At 45.0% G+C, this 18898-nt stretch overlaps 1 protein-coding gene and 1 pseudogene across 3 annotated transcripts in view; both read left to right on the forward strand.

Annotated features, from left to right (window-relative positions):
* Positions 1 to 210: 210 nt before the first annotated feature.
* ABHD6 (abhydrolase domain containing 6, acylglycerol lipase) overlaps positions 211 to 18898 on the forward strand; it is a 50184-nt gene continuing 31496 nt past the window's right edge. Inside the window, exons 1-2 of one of the 3 annotated variants that reach the window (XM_037491655.2) lie at positions 211 to 329; positions 15186 to 15250. The gene's annotated coding sequence lies outside the window, so the exon portion shown is untranslated. Of the gene's footprint in view, positions 330 to 2697; positions 2804 to 11136; positions 11179 to 15185; positions 15251 to 18898 lie in introns of those variants that run through there. The other 2 variants (XM_037491643.2, XM_037491648.2) reach the window with 2 other exon arrangements.
* On the forward strand, positions 2520 to 11130 carry LOC119237595 (V-type proton ATPase subunit D-like; annotated as a pseudogene).

The raw sequence follows: 18898 nt of genomic DNA on the forward strand, positions 1-18898 counted from the left end.
CTGCTGGGCATGGATCCCACCTAGGTCAGGAAAAGGCAGACAAACACGCCAAGACCTCAGCACAGCAAGAAAACTTGCAAGGAGGGCTCCCTGTTCCCCACACTCAGTGCTTGGCAAACAGAAGTGCTCAGTAAATATGTTAAAGGAATGAATAAACATTTTGATGAGAGAAGCTCAAAGTGCAGTGTGGTCCCAAAGGGGACTTCAGGAAGATTTCCTGGAGGAAGTAACATTTAAATCCAGGTTTGGAAAAGAGGAAGAAGTAGCCAGGAAATGCAAGAAGGGAAAAGTTCTTGGTGAAGGGAACAGCCCATGCAAAGGCATAAGAGGTAAGAGCTCAGTCTGAATGCTGAGATGAGTCAGAATAGTAAATTGAAGCCAGGTATTTAAAACCCAGGTTTTGTAGCAGATAAGCTAGTCAGGAAGCTCCACTTGCTTTCAGTGGTTATAACTTTTATGCTCCCTGCCATTATATATATATTTTTCCTTTCTCCTAATGTGTTTTTTTTTTTTTTTAATTTTTTTTTTATTTTTTATTTTATTTTTTTTTATAGAGGCATGCTTTATTTATTTGTTTGCTGGTTTGTTTGTTTGTTTTGTTTATACATGCACTGGGTACAGTCAGAAGCGCGGGAGGGTGAGAGAATTCACCAAAGCCAGAGCAGAGAGCAGAGCAAGCAGAAGGACCGAAGTACACTGCTGAGGGGAGCAGCGGGCGGCAGGAGAGGTCTGCGCGCCATGTGGGACCCTCCTCTGGTGGCCGGGGAGCAGCCGGGGATCGAACCGGCGCCGCAGAGGCCGCGTGCAGCTTCGCAACCCAGCGCTCAACCGCTGCGCCACCGGGGAGGCCCACTCCTAATGTGGTTTTGATACCGGAATTGTCAGGCCTAGTCTTCTAGCCAGGAACGGATCCCAGGCTGCAGGGCAGCGCTGAGCCCCAGCCGCTGGACCCCTACGGGTTGGTGTCTCACGAAGCCGCAGCAGGAACTTCGCAGACGCTCAGGCAAGCAAGCGAGAAGAGGCAGGTTTTGTTTAGAAGAAGAAAAAGTTTATTGAGGAGAAAAAGAACAGAAATAAAGTGGGACTCCCAGGCCAGGGAACCAGGCCTGGGAGGGGCAAGGAAGCCAAAGTGGAGTCGTGTCTCAGGGAATATATACCTTTTTTCCCTCATTATTCTAAAGCTCCACCAGTTTCTTTGTGATTGGTTAGTTCTCGGCTGTCTCACTTAATTTGCTACTGAGTGGGGATCTTTACATTCCTTATCTAACAGCTTTCTCTTTTCCCATTGGTTGCATCTTTAAATTTTTGGCCCAGTCCTCTGGATGGACATCCCTGCATTGAAGTTAAACAGCTGCCCTTCTAATGTGTCCATAAATTAAACCACTCTCCATTTCTCCAATCTCGCCTCTCTTTACCACCTGAAGAAAACCAGGACCAGCGTTAACAATGTTGTCCTTGGTCCTGAGATGTTTGTTTTTCCTAGTGGAATGGGTTACTTTCCCTTGGTTGTCCTTATCTCTGAAGCCTCCCTAAATTCTTCAGAGGTCCCCTCCTGCACTGTCCCTAAAACTGCATAATTCCTAGCTTGCCCTGTGTCTCAGTTTGATTGTTTTTATTTTTTAAAGATTTATTTATGTATGCTAGAACTGGGGTGTAGGCCAGAGGTGGGGGGAGGGGTGTGAGAGGATTCACCAGAGTGGGGAACAGAGCTGGCAGATCTATTGAAATACACTGCTGAGGGAAGCAGTGGGCCAGAGAAGAGAGGTCTGCTGGGCCACATGTGGGTTAACTCCCTGGCTGGGGATCAAACTCAGGTCACAGTAGCTGGTGATAGCTTGATAGCACTGAGACTTTAACCCCTGCAGCACCATGGAGGTCTGAGGTTTGATTGCTTTTAAAAGAAAAATGGCCTTTGGGGGATTTAACCAGAGATAACTGAAGACCTTTCAAGATTCTGGTTTCCCTACCCCCAGAACTTTGGAGCTAGAGGATCCTGGGTTGGCATTTGCAGGCTGAACCCCTGACAAGAGGTTCTTCTTTCAAGAAAGGAAGCCAACACCAATGCTCTCCTCATAAGATTAAATGAGAAAACCATTGTATGGTAGAGTAATTTTGCTTGCCTGTGAAGCTCTGTCTGTCCCTATTCATTCACTCTGAGCCCCTTAGGGGCAGAGATCCAGCCCAAGTCTCTTCGGCCAGTGCAGTGCCCAGCAGTGCCAGGCACACAGTAGGTGCTCAGTAAATGAAACAATGCCCCCAACGAATTCTGGAGTCGCATTGTGGAACTGTGGCTCTTTGGGTTCCAATCCGTCCCACCCCCTCCCCACCCTCTGTCCCCCGCCCAAACGAGCTCTTTAGGACGTGGTGGTTGGGTTCTGCCTCCGCACCTGGCTCTGCGCCCAGAACACTGCAGGCGCTGGTGTCCTGCCTTGGCTCTAGGATGCTTGCAGACAGGTTGCTGGGGTCGGGTTTTGCGCGATATGACCTTTGCCCTCCAGGTTTAACACTATGGCACAGCGATGCGGAGGCCCTCGGGGCTTCTTCCCAAGGTCCCCAGTACCGAAAGCGAGGAAAGGGGAGCTGAGCGGGGGAGGGGGAGGGACGCGGGCGGAGCCAACTTTTCTGTCGGCGGAAGCAGGCCAACGCGCTGCGCCTTTAAGGCATCCAGCAGAACCCGCGCCCGGAGCTGGGAGCGGAGAGGCGCTCGGGCTCGAGCGCTGCAGCCGGACCGAGTGGGGGGCTGGGGGCCGCGGGCAGGCGTCCGGACCGCGCTTCTCGACCCTGACGGCCTGGGTCGGCTCAGGTGAGCGAGGGCGGGGCTGGGCCGGGGGAGGGGTGCGCACCTCGAAGGGAGTTATCGGGGCTCCCTCTTGGCCCCATAATCCACCCTCCACTTACCGAGTGCGGCTGCCTGGCCTCCCCACAAGCGGGGCACCGGGTGAAGATGGGTCAGGGACCCGCGCCCTCCTTGCTACTCCGTTCCCCAATCTCCAGCATCAGCCCCGGATAGGTTTGACATTCCCAATGCCCGTCCCTCCACTCCCCGGGAGGGAAGTGCCTGACTCCCTAAGCCGAGCGGCCAGGTGAGGACGGGTCGGGGACCTGCACCCTCTTACCGCTCTGCCTCCTGACCCCGCGCCCTAAGCACCCCCACCCAACGCCTGCAAGGTTTGGAGACTCCTGCATCCCCCCTTCTTCCATTTCCTGGGGAAGGGCTGTAGCTCGCCCTGCGTTCCCGGGTCACCTCTCCCAGTCCCGCTGCAGACCTCTGCACCCCTCCAGACCGCTCCCTGCCAATGCCTACCCCCAGAAGGCTTGCAGCTCCCATTTCCCCATCCTGCCCCGGCACCCTCGTTCTTGTGCCTCCTCCTCTCAACCGGTAAATCAGGATGTTGGTCCAACCTCCTTGGCAGCCAGGTGCCAGCCTGCCACCCTCGCGTCCCCCACCCACGCCTACGCGGGTCCTGATAGTCTGGGAATTGCGGATTGTGTAACGCCCGCTGCAGGGCAAAGCACGTGTAAGAGTTGCACCCCCAAACCTGCAGACCAGTGGAGGAGGCCAGCTGACTGTGAGGTAGGGAGGAAGATTTAGGATGCGAGAGGGTCTAGAAGGTGTGCATCCAGGAATGTTGTTTGGAGCCCTTTTTGTGCCCCATAGGGTGGGTGATTAGGAAATCCCAGCAGGGACTGAAGGGCAACATTTGTCTCCACCCTTACCTGCTTGGTAATCCCTAACGAGTAGCTCCACTAGACTAGGAGTTAAAAATAGTTTATTATTTATAATAGGTGGTGTAGAATAAGCAAATACTGATTGTCAGACTCTGTCTAAGCACCTTAAAGACATTGCCTGCCTTGCTCTTCACAATGGCTTCATAAAGTAGGTCCCTCTGCTGTGCCCGTTTGTTGGAGGAGGAATGTGCGGCTTCCAGGGCTGGTCCCTTCCCAGGGCACAGTGAGTCTGACCTCAAAGCCCCTGTTGTGAACCACTAGCCTTATTTTTACACAGTTGTAACCTGTACATTCTTATCCACATTTTTATAGTATAGGAAGTTAAAAGAAGAGAATAACCTATGCTCCTAGCTCCAATTAAATTTTTCTAAAATTAGGTTCTCAGGTTAGCTAGGGGGTCCTCGGTGTCCTCCTCAAGGAGACTGATACTCGGAGAGCAGAGGAGATTGCTTGAGGATCCAGAGCTAGAAAGTTCCAAGGCTGGGATGCAAAATGGGATGGTTTTGGAATGCTTAAAGGGTACTGTTCCCTAGGCTCTCTCCCCCTGGCCCCAGCCCATCAGCCTAGACACCTAAAGAAGCTGCCCCCACCCTCCTCTGCATCCTGACACCCACCCCCCTCTCAGCTGCCTTTGCTATCACCCCTCAAGTCTAAATTTTATCTATCCCTCAGGGTCCAACTCAGCTGTTCCTTCCAGGAACATGCTGATTTCTTCTCTGCCTCCAACTGAAATCTGTTCCTCTCCCCTCTCTACTACCTCCCACTGCTGTGATTGCATTTGGAAAGTTCTGTCGCATGTGTCTGCTTTGCCTTTGGGGAGCAGTTGTACTGGCAGGATCACACCCCTCCTTCCACCTGCCCTGATGATTCCCCAGGACAGAGGGAGAGGCCGTAGGGGGTTGGGTTGGTTCTCAGAATTTTTGTATTCTATAATATTATCTTCCTTTCACTGAACTGCAGCCTAATCACAGGGAGAATGGCTCAGCCTGGTGCCTAACATTATAACTGAGTGTGTTCATAGTCCAAAGAATTCTTTTATTTATTTTTTTATGTTTTATTTTATTTTATGTATTTTTACATCATTTTTCATTTTTGCACAATGTATGCATTTTCATCTTGGTTATAGTCCCCATACAATTCCCATCCCCCTTGTTTTGCTCCTGCTCTCTCCTCCCACGCCCCTGTAGTGTGTCTCTGGTTTATAGTTGCTTGTTGATTTTGATTTTTGCTTTATTATAATTAGTCTTTTTCTTGGTCCCTTATTTAGGTTTTCTAAATTCCTGCTCTGAGTGAGACCAACAGTCCAAAGAATTCTCACCAGAAAATCAGAGAGATTTGTGTCAAAAACTGACCTCTACCACTTACTAGCTATGTGGCTATAGGAGGCGGGGGTTATCTCTTTGAGCCTTGCCAACTATTAAATAGTAATAGTTCTTGCTTCAGAAGGCAGTGGTAAGAGTTAGATAACTAAGACACATGGCCCAGAAGGTCTGATAGTGCAAGCTCTCAATAAACAGCTATTAGGAAGGGTGAGCAAAGTTGGCCATCACCGTGAATTACTGGAGAAATATTAGATCATTACTCAGTGGTTCACACTGACTGCTTAGAGGTGAGTCAAAGGAGTTTGGGCCAAGACTAGGTAAGCAGTTTTGTGCTCAGACAGACCTGTGAAAAAGAAAAGAAAGATCTATGTGGCTTTCTTTAACTCTAAACCATCCATATGCCTTTCTCTTTTTTAGCTTTAAAAATTTATGGGCTTTGAATACTGTGAGGATGTACACACTTAGAGTGAATGTGTGAATGCAGTTTGTGTGATTGTAAGTCATTATGAAAGTTAATGTTATGAGAAAGTAGAAAAAAACTTGTTCTAAAAAGAAATGACTTGTTCGTAGAAGTGACCTTGGTTTGCAGTGTGTGTTGGTTTAGCCCTATTTTAGGAGCAAGGGATTAGAATCGAAGGTTATCTCAGGATTTGAAGGGAAGGAAAGCAAGGGGGAGTGCTCGATCTTTGTAAGCTAGCCAGCTGTTAGGAGTGGAAATTAACTTCCCTGAGTGGTATTCTTAACCAATTTCTGCCTTTTTTGGTGACTAAATCAGTTATAGTGATGAGCATTCAGAAGAAAAGGTCCAGGAATGTCCCCCTCAAAGCTAAGTGTTTGGAATATGTTTGGGAACTAGTTCTGCAAGTAGGAAAAAACTGAACATTTCTCATAAATAAGTTCTTCAGTGGAATAGCTAGTATTGCATTGATAAAGACTGATGAGTTTAGATATTTTAAGATAATTCATCCTTCTGTGGAATTTGACAGACTATAGGACTTTTCTTTGTTTTTGTGCCTCTGTAGGGACATAAACACTTTTTGTACTACCCAATATGGTGGCCACATATGGCTATCTAACTTCAAATTAAATTCTGTTTTCTGGCATACTAACCACATTCAGGACTTTGATAGCCACACGTGACTAGCAGCTACTGTATCAGGCAGAACAGAGAGAACATTCCCAGCATTGTAGAAAGGTCTATGGGACAAGTATGTTTAAATCAATATGGCCATGGTCAAGGTGCTTGATCGAGGGTTAAGTTCTATCCTCCTGGCAAGTCATCTGCAGGCCAAGCAATGGAGAATGCAGAGAATGTTTCATTGTCAAGAAGAGGCATGTTGGGCCTCCCCTGGTGGCGCAGGCAGTTCAGCACAGTGCTGTGAAGCTGTCCGTAGCCTCTGCAGTGCCGGTTCGATCCCAGCTAGCTGGCGAGGGTCCCACATGGCTTGGCACACCTCTCCTGTCTCGCCCGCTGCTCCCCTCAGCAGTGTATTTCAATCAGTCTGCCTGTTCTGTTCCCTGCTCTGTCTCTGATGAATCCTGTCACCCTCCCGCGAATCTGGCCTGTACCCTGGTTCTTCTGTAAATAAATAAATAAATAAAAATCTTAAAAAAAAAAAAAAAAAAGAATAGGCATGTTAGTAAATTCTCTTAGTCTCTTTTTTTTTTTTTTAAAGAGATTTATTTATTTATGCATACAAGAGCTGGGGTACAGCCCAGAGGCGCAGGGGGTGAGAGGATTCACCAGAGACAGAGTGGGGAACAGAACAGGCAGACTGACTGAAGTACACTGTTGAGGGGAGCAGCGGGCGAGACAGGAGGGGTCTGCTGCGCCATGTGGATAGCTCCCTTGCCGGTTGGGGATCAAACTCATACTGTAGAGCTGGAGATTGCTTCATAGTGGAGTGCTTATCCCCTTGTGCCACCAGGGAGGCCCTTAGTCTCCTTTTGGCTCTCGGCTCACTGGCTTTCATACTGCCAGATTCAGAGGATGAGGGAAAGAATGGAATGTCTTTGAGCAGCACTTCCCCCTGGCTGCATATTCTGTCCAGGGAACTTTCAAAACAGCATATGTCCGGGCCTGCTGAATCTTAATCTTCAGAGGTGGGGTCCAGGAATCAATTTTTTTTTTTAAACTCCCTGAGGGATCCTAATGTGAATCCAGGGTTGAGTACAACTGTGTTCAGGACTGAGCTTCAGAAAAAAATCCCTGAGGACTGGAAGACAGTGTTTCAAGGTACATTTAGTGGGGGACTAAAACTGTTCCTCATTGATTTATGTGGTAATAAGGGTTGGAGTTGCATGGGCTCACTTCCTCTCGAAGTGCCCTCATCTGGGGCATGTGGCAGTGACTAGAGACAGTTTCGGTTTTCACAACTTGGTGGTATCTACTAGGTAGAGGCCCAGAATGTTGCTGAATGTCCTGTGGGGTAGCATCCCACAACAAAGAATCAACCAGCCACAAATATCACTGGTGCCACAGTTGAGAAACCCTGATCTAGACATAATTTTTGCAAACCAAAGTTCTCTTTGACCTTGGATATGGTTGCTTCCTTAAAGAGGATCAAGATATTCTCCTAAACCAGACCCTCCGAATCCCTTTTGATCATATTCTAGGCTTTTCAGTCCCAGAAACCATATGGGATGTTGCTTTCTGTGGTTGGATGTGTTTAGGGATGCACTAAGCCAAGTGCTGAATCAGGGAAACAACTGCAGAAGATGTGGGCAGAGGTCCTTACACTGCTGCAGGCTGGGATCTTAAGTAATTACCTTAAAGTAACAGCAGCCTGTGCTTTTAGGCAGTTTTCCAGGAGCTGTGGCTATCTGGCTGTTGGCATTGGTGTTTGCCTTGTGATATACCCTGAATAGGATTGAAACCTTATATGTAATGAAGTTTGAGAACTGAGATATGGGCTAGACTCTGGGGGTGTAAAGATAGCACACAGATGTGCCCACAAACTCAAGCATCTTAGCAGACCTAAGCACAGTGACAATTCAGGGTGGTGGAGGTGTGGCAGATCAGCCTGACTTGACTTGATAGGGCAGCCAACTACTTCATCTGTTCAGAGTGAGCACTGGGAATTTGCTGCACAACATTTTGAGCAGTCTCTTCCACGCATCCTCTCATTTCCTCCCCCACTGAGGTTCTAAGAGGTTATGTGACTTGCCAAGGTCACCCAGCTTGTCAGTGGCAGAGCAGAGATTTGAACCAGGTTATGGAACTGTGAAACTGAACTCTTTGAGGAGCATTAACAACAGAGTTAATGCTTTTATAGCCAAGACTTATAGGTTGAGCTGGAGCTCACCAGGCAAGAGGGAGAAAAAGTATGCCAGGGAGAGGGGAGCATGGTGCCAAAGCCTTGTAGGTATGAGGACCACAATGTGTGGTGGGGTACTGCACATCATTCAAGGAAGGTGGGGGTTGGGGATAGAAGAGGATAACACTTGAGAGAGTTAGGCACCTAATCCACACTGTGCTGAGGGCCACCATGAGCCACTGGTGGACTGGAGGCAGAAGACAACTGTGTGACACTGGGCAGCTTGTTTAACTGCTCCGTGTCGGGCTCATTCTCTGAACTGAAGTCTCTTAACCCTGCTCTGATTTTGTTGGTGAAGAAATGGCCTCCATCGACACTGGTGGGCAGCCCTGTCCATTTCTGACTTTCCAACTTAGTGTTTGGTATTTGCGAAGTGCCCACCAAGGACAAGCCACAGTATGTACTAAAGTGCTATGGCAGATGCAAAGATTTTGCAAGACTTGTCTTCAAGGAGTTTGTAACGTAGTGGAGGATATAGCTGGTGTTCTCATGAGTACTGTGATAGAAGGCACAGATCCCAAGTGCCACGAGAAAGGGTACGTCTACAAAATACTCTGGTGCAGTGAATGAAGTGGAACTTCCTAATGATTCTGGGGCTGATGGAAGGTAACTGAAGGGGTTAATTCCTAACTGCCAGGAAGATTTGTGTAGGAGAAGAATGGGGTAAGTTGAGGATATCATTCAAGTAGAGGGAATGGGGAAAATGAAGAAAAATAGAAATCCAGTTCAAACAGTCACTGAAGGGTGAAGTTATTGGCACATCTAGTATCCAAGCCTAGTGTCCAAGCAGGATCTTGGTGCCTCCACATCCTGGTCATCTGTCTCTCCCAGGCTGCAGAATATTTTTTTTAACTTTTTTTTTTTTAAAGATTTAATTATTCTTACACGGACCGGAGTATAGTCAGAGGCACGGGAGGGTGAGAGAATTCACCAGAGACAGAGCGGGGAGCAGAACAGGCAGATGGACCAAAGACACTGCTGAGGGGAGCAGCGGGCGCAGCAGGAGAGTTCTGCTGTGCCATGTGGGATTCTCCCCGGCCAGCCGGGATGGAACCCGCGCCTCAGAGGCTGTGGACAGGGGAAAGTGAAATTTTAACTATTGTGCAAGGGGCAGGATTTTATGAAATGTAAGCAAGTGGTATTGGAGGACCGCTTGAATAATATGTCAAGGCACTAAATAGATGAGGATCTGCCCTGGGAGGCTTATTAATTGGTGAAGAGAATGAAAATCAAAGAACTGAGAAGCCCTTGAGAAATTAATAAGGTAATTTTTGTGAAAATGTCCTCTTTAACATAGCACTGTGATAACCAAATGTTAAATGAAAGGATTTATTATACTATCATACAATCTGCATGAAATTTATTCTTTGTTCTAAGAATTAGCACAGGACTGCAATTATTAGCTAAATCTTCTCCACTATTTGCTATTGCTTTTAAAATAATTTTTTTTTTTTTAAAGAGGTAGACAGTGTGCCTGGGTTGGGTGCAGCCATAATTGGTTGGCTGGGGAACCAAACTGGTAAGAATCGCAGGCAAAAACCAAACTGAAATCTTCCTCTCATAGCTGGCACAGAGCCTCATGAAGACTCGCTTCAAAGGAGCACAGACAGGTTGAAACTTCCTGAAGAAAAAATCTGATGCCTTAACTCTGATTTCGATAGATTCTAAAGAAGATAATAGAGACTAAAATGTTGGTGGGAGAAATAATGAGAGGGGCTGCCTTTCCACTTGCTGAGGACAAGTTCAGAGCAGGGGAATTTAGCACCACAGTTACCCAAAATGTAAATAAAGCCCAGGTGAAGATATGAATGTAGCAGGTATTACTGTACCAGTATTTGAAGATCACCATGAAGGAACTGACAGTTATAACTGACTTGTTTAGCCCGAGGTGGGGAGCAGTTAGCTAAATTCAAGTGGAATTACAGTAAATCAGTGGAACTAGCCTTTCTGCAGACTTCTTTGCTTATTTTGGATGAAGCTGTTAAGATAACCAACAGGCATGTAAATGCATTGAACAAATCATCTATCCCCCATTGAACAGACCCCTGCCTATATCATCACAGAACTGAATGAGAGAGAACAAGAAGACTTCTACCAGTTAAAGAAAGCACAAAAGGAGAAAAAATTCTCATGGAAAAATCGGAGAAGGAGTTAGAGCAATGAAAGGCAGCTAGAGTGGTGCCCAATCTTCTAGCTGAAGAAAACAATGAGGTTCTTCTGTTTGAATAATCTTTCTTGCTCTGGTTCTTTTTGAAACCCTAACATGGCACCATTTAATTCATGTTATGTAGGTTTGGTTTGTGCCAATTTTTTTGGCCTTAAACTCTCTAGTTATGGGTTTTGTGGAATCATATTTCAGCCACATTTACCACAGAAGTGATTTGAAGAAACATCCCAGAAACTTACAGAAGTGTCTGTACTTCTGCAGAAATGCCACCCTACTCCATTTACATCTGTGTTACAGGTGATTTGCTTACAGCATATTAGGAAATCACCCCTTAGGAAATAGCTGATATAAATAAGTCATAATCTCAAACTGAGGGGCAGCTGTTCTGAGATTGGTGTAGCTATCTTTGTGTTACTGTGGTGCTTCTCTCCCCAAGCTTTATGAAAACCTTATTTTTCCTTGTATGACGGTCTCTTTCCTGACTGTGCTGGGAGCAGTTCTGACAATTTAAATGTGACTATGGAGTAAACAATAAAATGACTTAGAATGATTTTTTTTATTAATTTGTTGATATAAATAAGCCATGTTCTTATACACACAGGATTGCCATCTGCAAAGAGCTTTCTCTGCAGACATATAGGAGGTGGGTAGTCTGTCTTTGCCCTCTTTTCATATATTTTACTAATAAGCTTACTGAGATGGTTTTTTAATTTTAGGGGACTAATAAATACATATTGCCAGTGAGTTAAACAAAATAGATCTTTGTTTTTATTTGGATAAAGTTCTAAGCAAAACTGAGTTTTATACTTAACTGTGAAGTTTCCAGTTGCAGCTTTATCACATTTCCCTTTGTCTGATGCTAATTCAACTGTGTACAGAGATCTCCTCTGGGGAAAAAGATTGACTAGAAAGAAGGTGGGGACTAGATCCCAAAAGGTCCTAATGGTGGAACGTAGTTCTGGGTGCCAGAAATCTTGTCCTGAGAGAAACCTCCTGGCTCTTTATAACAGGCTCCTTTTTGTCTAATGCCAGCTTTGTTCCTGCATTTGGAAAATACTATAGATCAATTTCACCTCCTTAAGAAATGACTAGACTCTCTTTAATTTTGCCTTTCCTTTTACTTAGGAACGCAGATGTAGGCAGTAGGAGAATGTTTTTGGGTGCCAAGGTTCTATTTCAGTCCCTCTGCTCTTGCACACCCATTGAGAGGGCTATTTTAATTCTTTTCAGTCATGTGGAAAATAGCCACTTATGTGATGTTCTTTCCAGCAGTTTACCTTTGAGAGGTGACCTGGCTGACAACAGCGCATGCATTCACTCTAATTCATAGAGAAGTGTTTTCTTAAAAGCTTGTTCTGGGCTCCCTAAGACCATGAAGACTTTGGGATCCCTGGAGGTAAAGGGTCAAGTGACTTTTGGCTGCTCTTTTATCCAGTAGGAGACTGGTTTGTATCACTATAGGGTTTTTTTGCTTTCAACAAGATTTCAAGTGGGTGGTGATTTCAAACTATCTCCACCTCCCACATCTTCACTCCAGAGGCTTATGTTTTGAAAGTGCTAGATTACGCCTGGGCACATACTACTTGTTTCATTTCATGCTTCTTGACCAATATGATGGTGAGAAGATAAACCCCCTGCCTTCCAAATGGCTCCTGATTGAGCTGCCTGCCTCTGCTTCCTCTGGCTGTTTCCATTCCCAGAGGAATAGGTGGCAGGATTTCCTGGTTCTCTGATTTCTCCACCCACAGGACCATCCTGGTTTGACTGTTTCCTTGCCCACTGTGCTGCATGCCCAGGAGGCAGAAGCAGGGAAGGGGGCTGTGTAGTTCTTGAACAAGAACCCCTGTGGGGAACCACCTTGGTCTAGAGCAGGTCAAAACAAAACTTCTCTTCTCCTCTCTCAGATCCTCAGAGGAGATACGAATGTCTGATTTATGGAAGGTTTGGTTTTAGCATGGAAATTTTTTTTTTAATTGAGGTAATTTTGGTTTATGATATTATGTAATTTCAGGTATATAACATCATAATTTGATAGCTGTATACACTACAAGCTCATTACCACCAAACAGGATGGGAATTCTTATCTTCAATCTTAGAGTACTTGATTTTGACCCTTAAACACTGAAGCACCTGCCAGGATGATTTAATCTTTGGATGGTCACATAGGGTCCTCCAGTCTTTGTTACCTTGTTAGGCAGCCAGGCCACTATCGTTTAGAGAGGTTTTGTTCTTAACATTCACATTTGTATGTCTTTTTTTTTTTAAAGATTGATTTATTTATACAAGAACAGAGTACAGAGGCGTGGGAGGGTGAGAGGAGTCACCAGAGACAGAGTGGGGAGTAGAACAGAGAGAAAGACCACAAACACTGCTGAGGGGAGCAACGGGTGGCGAGACAGGAGAGGTCTGCAGGTCTGCCGGCCTGCGCTCAACTTGCTGTGCCACTGGGGAGGCCCACATTTGTGTTTCTTTCATCCTCATGGTAAACAATGAAGTCTTAGCTGCTCTAATGGAGTCTTTTTTTTTTTTTTTCCCCTTACAATGACTCTAGGACTGGCCACTAGAACTTTTGGTGGTAATAAAAAATATTCTGTGTTGTCTGTGCTCAGTGTGGTAGCCACTAACAACATGTGCAGGGAAGTATATTGTTCAATGAAATAGGAAAAGTCATACACATGCAAATAGCAGTCATGCAAAAGGTATAAAAGGGTATCTGTGACGTTTCCTTTGTTTCTTGCTCTAGCCCCCATGGTGGCCATGACAAAACAACTTTTGTCGCCTCCAGAAACAACATTTCATCTCCTATTACCTCTCTCCTTTCTTCCCCCTCTTCCCTCTTCTATCTTTCTTCCAGCGCAAGAGGTATTATTCTCTCTGATCTCTTTGTTCCTTGCTTTTTCGAGTTTGGGGGGTCATTACCCATAGAAACAAATAGAACTGCCCTATTATTTTAATGACATTTAATTTTATTTGTATTGAATGGCTACATGTAATATTCTTTTATAAAGCTGTGTCCTCATTTACCTGGCATCCCCTATAAAATGGGTATATGAGTTATTGCCAACCTTTTTTGATTTTAAATAATCCTGTAACAAGAAACATTGCATAAACATTTTAATATATATTCAGGGTTAAACATTGATACATTCCGAGATGTGAGATCCTAAGGTCAAGGGTATATGTATTTTACATTGCCACAGATTTTGGCCCAAATGCCATGTAGACTTTGTTGATGGAATTGTAAATTAGAACATTGTGTGACTCTTCTGTTTCCCCATAGCCTCAGCAGTTCAGTCTATTAGGAAACTCGTGTTCTTTATCAGTACAGAAAATAAAATTCTCCATCACTTTGTTGTTTTCATTTGCATTTCTCTTATTATAAATGAGCTTGAGCATCTTTTTACATGTTGAATAATCATTTGTATTGCCTTTCTAGTAAATTATTTAGATTATTTGCCCATTTTTAATGGGATTTTTTGGGTCATCATTATTGTTGTTTTTGTTGATGTGTAGAAATATATATTATATATTTATATATTAAGGAAATTAGTCTATTGACCCTGATAATGTGTTGATAAATTTTTAAAAAAGATTTATTTATTTATGCATACAAGAGCTGGGGTACAGGCCAGAGATGTGGGGGAAATGGGTGAGAGGATTCACCAGATCAGAGTGGGGAACAAAACAGGCAGACTGACCAAAGTACACTGCTGAGGGGAGCAGTGGGTGAGTCAGGAGAGGTCTGCTACTCTATGTGGGTTGCTCCCTGGCCAGCTGGGGATCAAACTTGTGCTGCAGTGGCTGCGGATTTCTTCATAGTGCGGGGCTTAACCCTTTGCGCCACCAGGGAGTCCCTGTGTTGATAAATTTTAATCTTGTTCATGGTATCTCTTTCCATGTGGACATTTGAGAACATTTTTATGCAGTCTATTTGTTAATTTATGTGATGCCTCTGGGTTTTATGTCTTATTTTAAAAGGTCTCCCTTGTGGAAATATTTTAAGAAAGCTGTTTTCTTTTAGAACTTTCATGGTTTAATTTTTTTAATGTTTAATTCTCCAAATGTTTTGTGCATTTACCATCCTTTGCCTGTCTCATTTTCCTGCTGTCTGCCTCTTTTTGATCCATTCCCTCTTGCCAGCCACTTGTAGAAACATACCTTTATTTGTCCATTGGTTACCATCTTCCTCCCATTCCTTTCTGAATATAACTTTTAAGTCAACCCTAACCCTAAAGGAGAGTTTAAGTTAAGTTTGAACCCCTTTTGCCATAGTGGACCTGTTTTACCCTCCGTCCACTCCCCTGTTTTTGCTTTCTCACCCTAGTCCAGAGTCACTATGTCACTCTCATGCTTTCACCTCACACCACCCTAAGATCTCTATTTTGCCCTCTTCACACCTTTGGAGGCTTGGCTCAATATCTGATAAGCTCTGCCTTTTGTGCACATTGGCATGGCCAATGCAGATTACTTCATTGGGGGAGGTGACCTGAACTGGAAGCAAACTATAAAGCCATAGGATATTTGTACTTTGTGCCAAGGAGGAGAGCAGTCTGCCTCCCCTGCAGCCCAGCAATTTTGCTGGCTGTTGCACTTCATTCATATTCCTTAATATGATTTAATGCTTTGTCATTTTCTTTCTTGTGTTTCCAGAATCTCATTTTCAGCTTCTGCCAGAGCCAGCAGCAGTTGGGAAAGAAGACTGTACTCCTTGAAGAGTGAGTATGGATTTTTAACACCATAGATAACAAAAAAAGAACACCCAGCAGCCCATACTGAGCCTGTTCCTTCATAAGCTCCCTCACAACCCCTTGGCAGGCCAGTATGTAAAGGGTGATTTCTCTAGTTCCTTAGAACTAATGGAGCGGGAACTGGGCAGCTGAGGTGTTCATAAGCTCAGACATGTATCTGAAAGCTCCCTGCAAACAGTTCTCAATGACTGTACCTGGAACAGGGCTCTGAGTTTGAAGGCAGTCTTGCAGACCTGGGCCAGTGCTTTCCTGGGGAATGTGACACTGGAGTCTGCCTTCAAGGCAGAGAGATCATTAGGCAGCCAGGGCATGAGAGTGCCCCACAGGAAGGGGACAGCTGGAGGAACAACAAAGCATGAGGTTGTGTGGGGCTTGCATGGGGACAGGAGTGTTATTTGGGGTGCAGATGGAGATGTGGGAGTTCAAACAGGAAATTGAGTTGGGATCATGTGGAGTGGTTGACATTCCTATTTGACCAGAACAATATAGTCCCTGCTGTGAATTGAGAGGGTTGTTCTGACAGCTGGTGGTGGAAGGACTGAATGGGAGGTGAAAGAGCAGCCTTTAGAAATGGGAGCAAGAAGTGACCAGGACCAGAGGGACCTGTGCTCCAACTTATACAAAATCTCACATCTGGCGAATCAGTATCAGTTGGAAAATTTCTCTTCCCACCCAACATTCCTAGTAATTATGGAACCAGACTGGCCTAAGGAATTGATTGTAAGAGATTTTCAGGGGTGTAAACTCCCTAAAGCTGTGCTGTGTAATATGGTAACTCCTGTTCACATGTGATATGTGTGACTAAAGAACTGAACACTTCATTTTATTTAGTTAATTTAAATTTAAATAGTTATCTAGAATGGCATAGTTTGTGTCGACTTGATTTGGCTGCAGTGCTGGCACCACATAATAGGATGGTAAGCAAGTAGGAAGAGTGACACATCGGAGTCCAGGAGGCTAGACTGATGAGGCTACTGCTGGCAGAAATCAGTGAATCAGAAGTGGGAGGACTGTATCTGATTGTAAAATTGTTGGGTCATGAGAGTGGCAAACTGGTTTCAGAAAAAAATCTAGAAGGAAGTCCTACTCAGTTATATTAACTTTTCATTTTTTTAAAGATTTATTTATGCATACAAGAACTGGGGTACAGACCAGAGATGGGGGGGTGAGAGGATTCACCAGAGACAGAGTGGGGAGCAGAACAGGCAGACTGACTGAAATACACTGCTGAGGAGAGCAACGGGTGAGTCAGCAGAGGTCTGCTGCACCATGTGGGTAGCTCCCTGGCTGGGGATCGAACTCCTGCTGCAGCAGCTGTGGCTAGCTTCATAGGTCGTGTCTTAACCCCTTGCGCCACCAGGGAGGCCCTCAGTTATATTAACTTTTTAATACCCTACAAGAGGGAGTTTTTGATCCATTCCCTCTTGTGGAGGATGTAGGGATGAAGAGCTTTCTAAGGAAGACAGTAAAGAAAGCATCAGAGGAATATCTAGGCTAGAGAGTAGGAGAGCATCTTGGGAATATCCAGAGGAGAGAGTGAAGAGAGCATTCAAGGACCCACGGCAGGTGTGCGCACAGCTTGTTTCACCAGCAGGGCTGTCACCTGCACAGTACAGAGAAATGGGCTCAGCTAGGCCTCCCTGGTGGTGCAGGGGTTAAGTCTCAGCACTGTCAAGCTATCCCCAGCCATTGCTATGACCTGAGTTCTATCCCCTATGACCTGAGTTGACTCCTGGCCAAAGATCTAACCCACATGGCGCAGCAGACCTCTGCTGTCTCACCTGCTGCTCCCCTCAGCAGTGTATTTCAGTAGATCTGCCTGTTCTGCTCCCCGCTCTGTCTTGGATGAATCCTCTTACCCACTGTACCTCTGGCCTACACCCCAGTTCTTGTGTACATAAATAAATAAAATAAATCTTTCAAAAGAAAAGAAATGGGCTCAGCCAGAGCAGGGGTGGAGAGGGAGACAAATGAGACCAGAAGGCAGAGGTGAGTTCCTCTTGGCAGTAAGCCTGGGAGCCACACCATGCTGTCAGTGATGACAACAGAAGCCTGGCTGTTTTCTGGAAATTTCAGTATAGTTTTCCTCCATGCTGAAGAAGATATTTATGATAAGGAGTTAGAACTGCTCATTTCTTAAATTATTCTGTCTAATCAATCCTGGACTTCTGCAAAGGGAATCTGATCTTTTTCTTTTGCAGCCATTGGTCATCAGTGATAGCTTTGAGGAATCAGTTTGTCTTTACAAATTGGATTAGATGAAACAATATTTAATAATTGGGATATTATACTTAGATTCAAAAACATAGTGTTTTCCTAGCAAAAAATGTTGCATAAAGAATTTTCATATGGCAGAATTTTAAAAAAACAGCAGGAATAAGGTAAGACACTGACTGGTAACTTGTAAAGTCAGCTTGTTACCTGCTCATAAGTAATTCTAGATAAGTGTAAAGAATGTTGATGATCACATTGCAGGCATTGAACTCTGAGCCCTGTATGTAACTGATGCACAATAAATTTTGTTTCATCACAAACTTTGAAAGGGAGCCAAGGTGGCGTGAACTGGGGACACCTCCAATATTGGACTGAAATGCAGATAAGTTTGGAGGCATTTGTCAACTTCTTTAACTTCTCCATTTGTAAAATGGGGGAAATGCTTCCTAACGCATAATGTTGTAAGGGATAAAAGGAGATGATAAACTGTCTCCACAGGCCCTGGCATACTGTAGTTATTCCATAGATGGAGGCTGTCACTCTGACATCTTTAGCTATGGTAGTGGTGGCCTGCTTATTGTCATTTGTTGCCATTGTTGTTATGATAATTGTTATTATAGTGGAGAGACCAGAACTTTAGGTAACCAAATTTAATAAAATACAGGTAGATGTCTAGGAAAAGGCAAGATTCCTTGAATGTGTCTTCCATTCTTTATTCTGGAATAAATTGGAATTTTGATTTATACTCTAAGATTAAAGTATTGGAATTCAGGATTCCCAGTTTTCAGTGAGACCATTAAAAGATTAAATTTAGGGCCTCCCCGGTGGCGCAGCGGTTGAGCGCTGGCTTGCGAAGCTGCCCGCAGCCTCTACAGCACTGGTTCGATCCCCGGCAGCTCCCCGGCCATCGGAGGAGGGTCCCACATGGCGCGCAGACCTCTCCTGCCGCCCGCTGCTCCCCTCAGCAGTGTCCTTCGGTCCTTCTGCCTGCTCTGCCCCCCGCTCTGGCTCTGGTGAATCCTCTCACCCTCCCGCGCTTCTGACTCTACCCAGTGCTTGTATAAATAAATAAATAAATCTTTAAAAAAAAAAAAAAGATTAAATTTAGAAACAGGGCCTCCTTGGAGGTGTAGGGGTTAAGTCTCAGAGCTATCATGCTATCGGCTATCACCACTGTGGCCTGAGTTTGATTCCCCACCAGGGAGCTAACCCACATGGCACAGCAGACCTCTCCTGTCTTGCCCACTGCTTCCCTCAGCAGTGTATTTCAGTAAATCTGCCTGTTCTGCTCCCCACCCTATGTCTGGTGAATCCTCTCACTGCCTGCACCTCTGGCCTACACCCAGTTCTTCTATGCATAAATAAATAAATAAATAAATAAATAAATAAATAAATAAACAA

Source organism: Talpa occidentalis, unplaced genomic scaffold (genome assembly GCF_014898055.3).
Source record: "Talpa occidentalis isolate TD23 unplaced genomic scaffold, MPIMG_talOcc4v2.1 talOcc4.10, whole genome shotgun sequence".
In the NCBI taxonomy this organism is placed as follows: domain Eukaryota; kingdom Metazoa; phylum Chordata; class Mammalia; order Eulipotyphla; family Talpidae; genus Talpa; species Talpa occidentalis.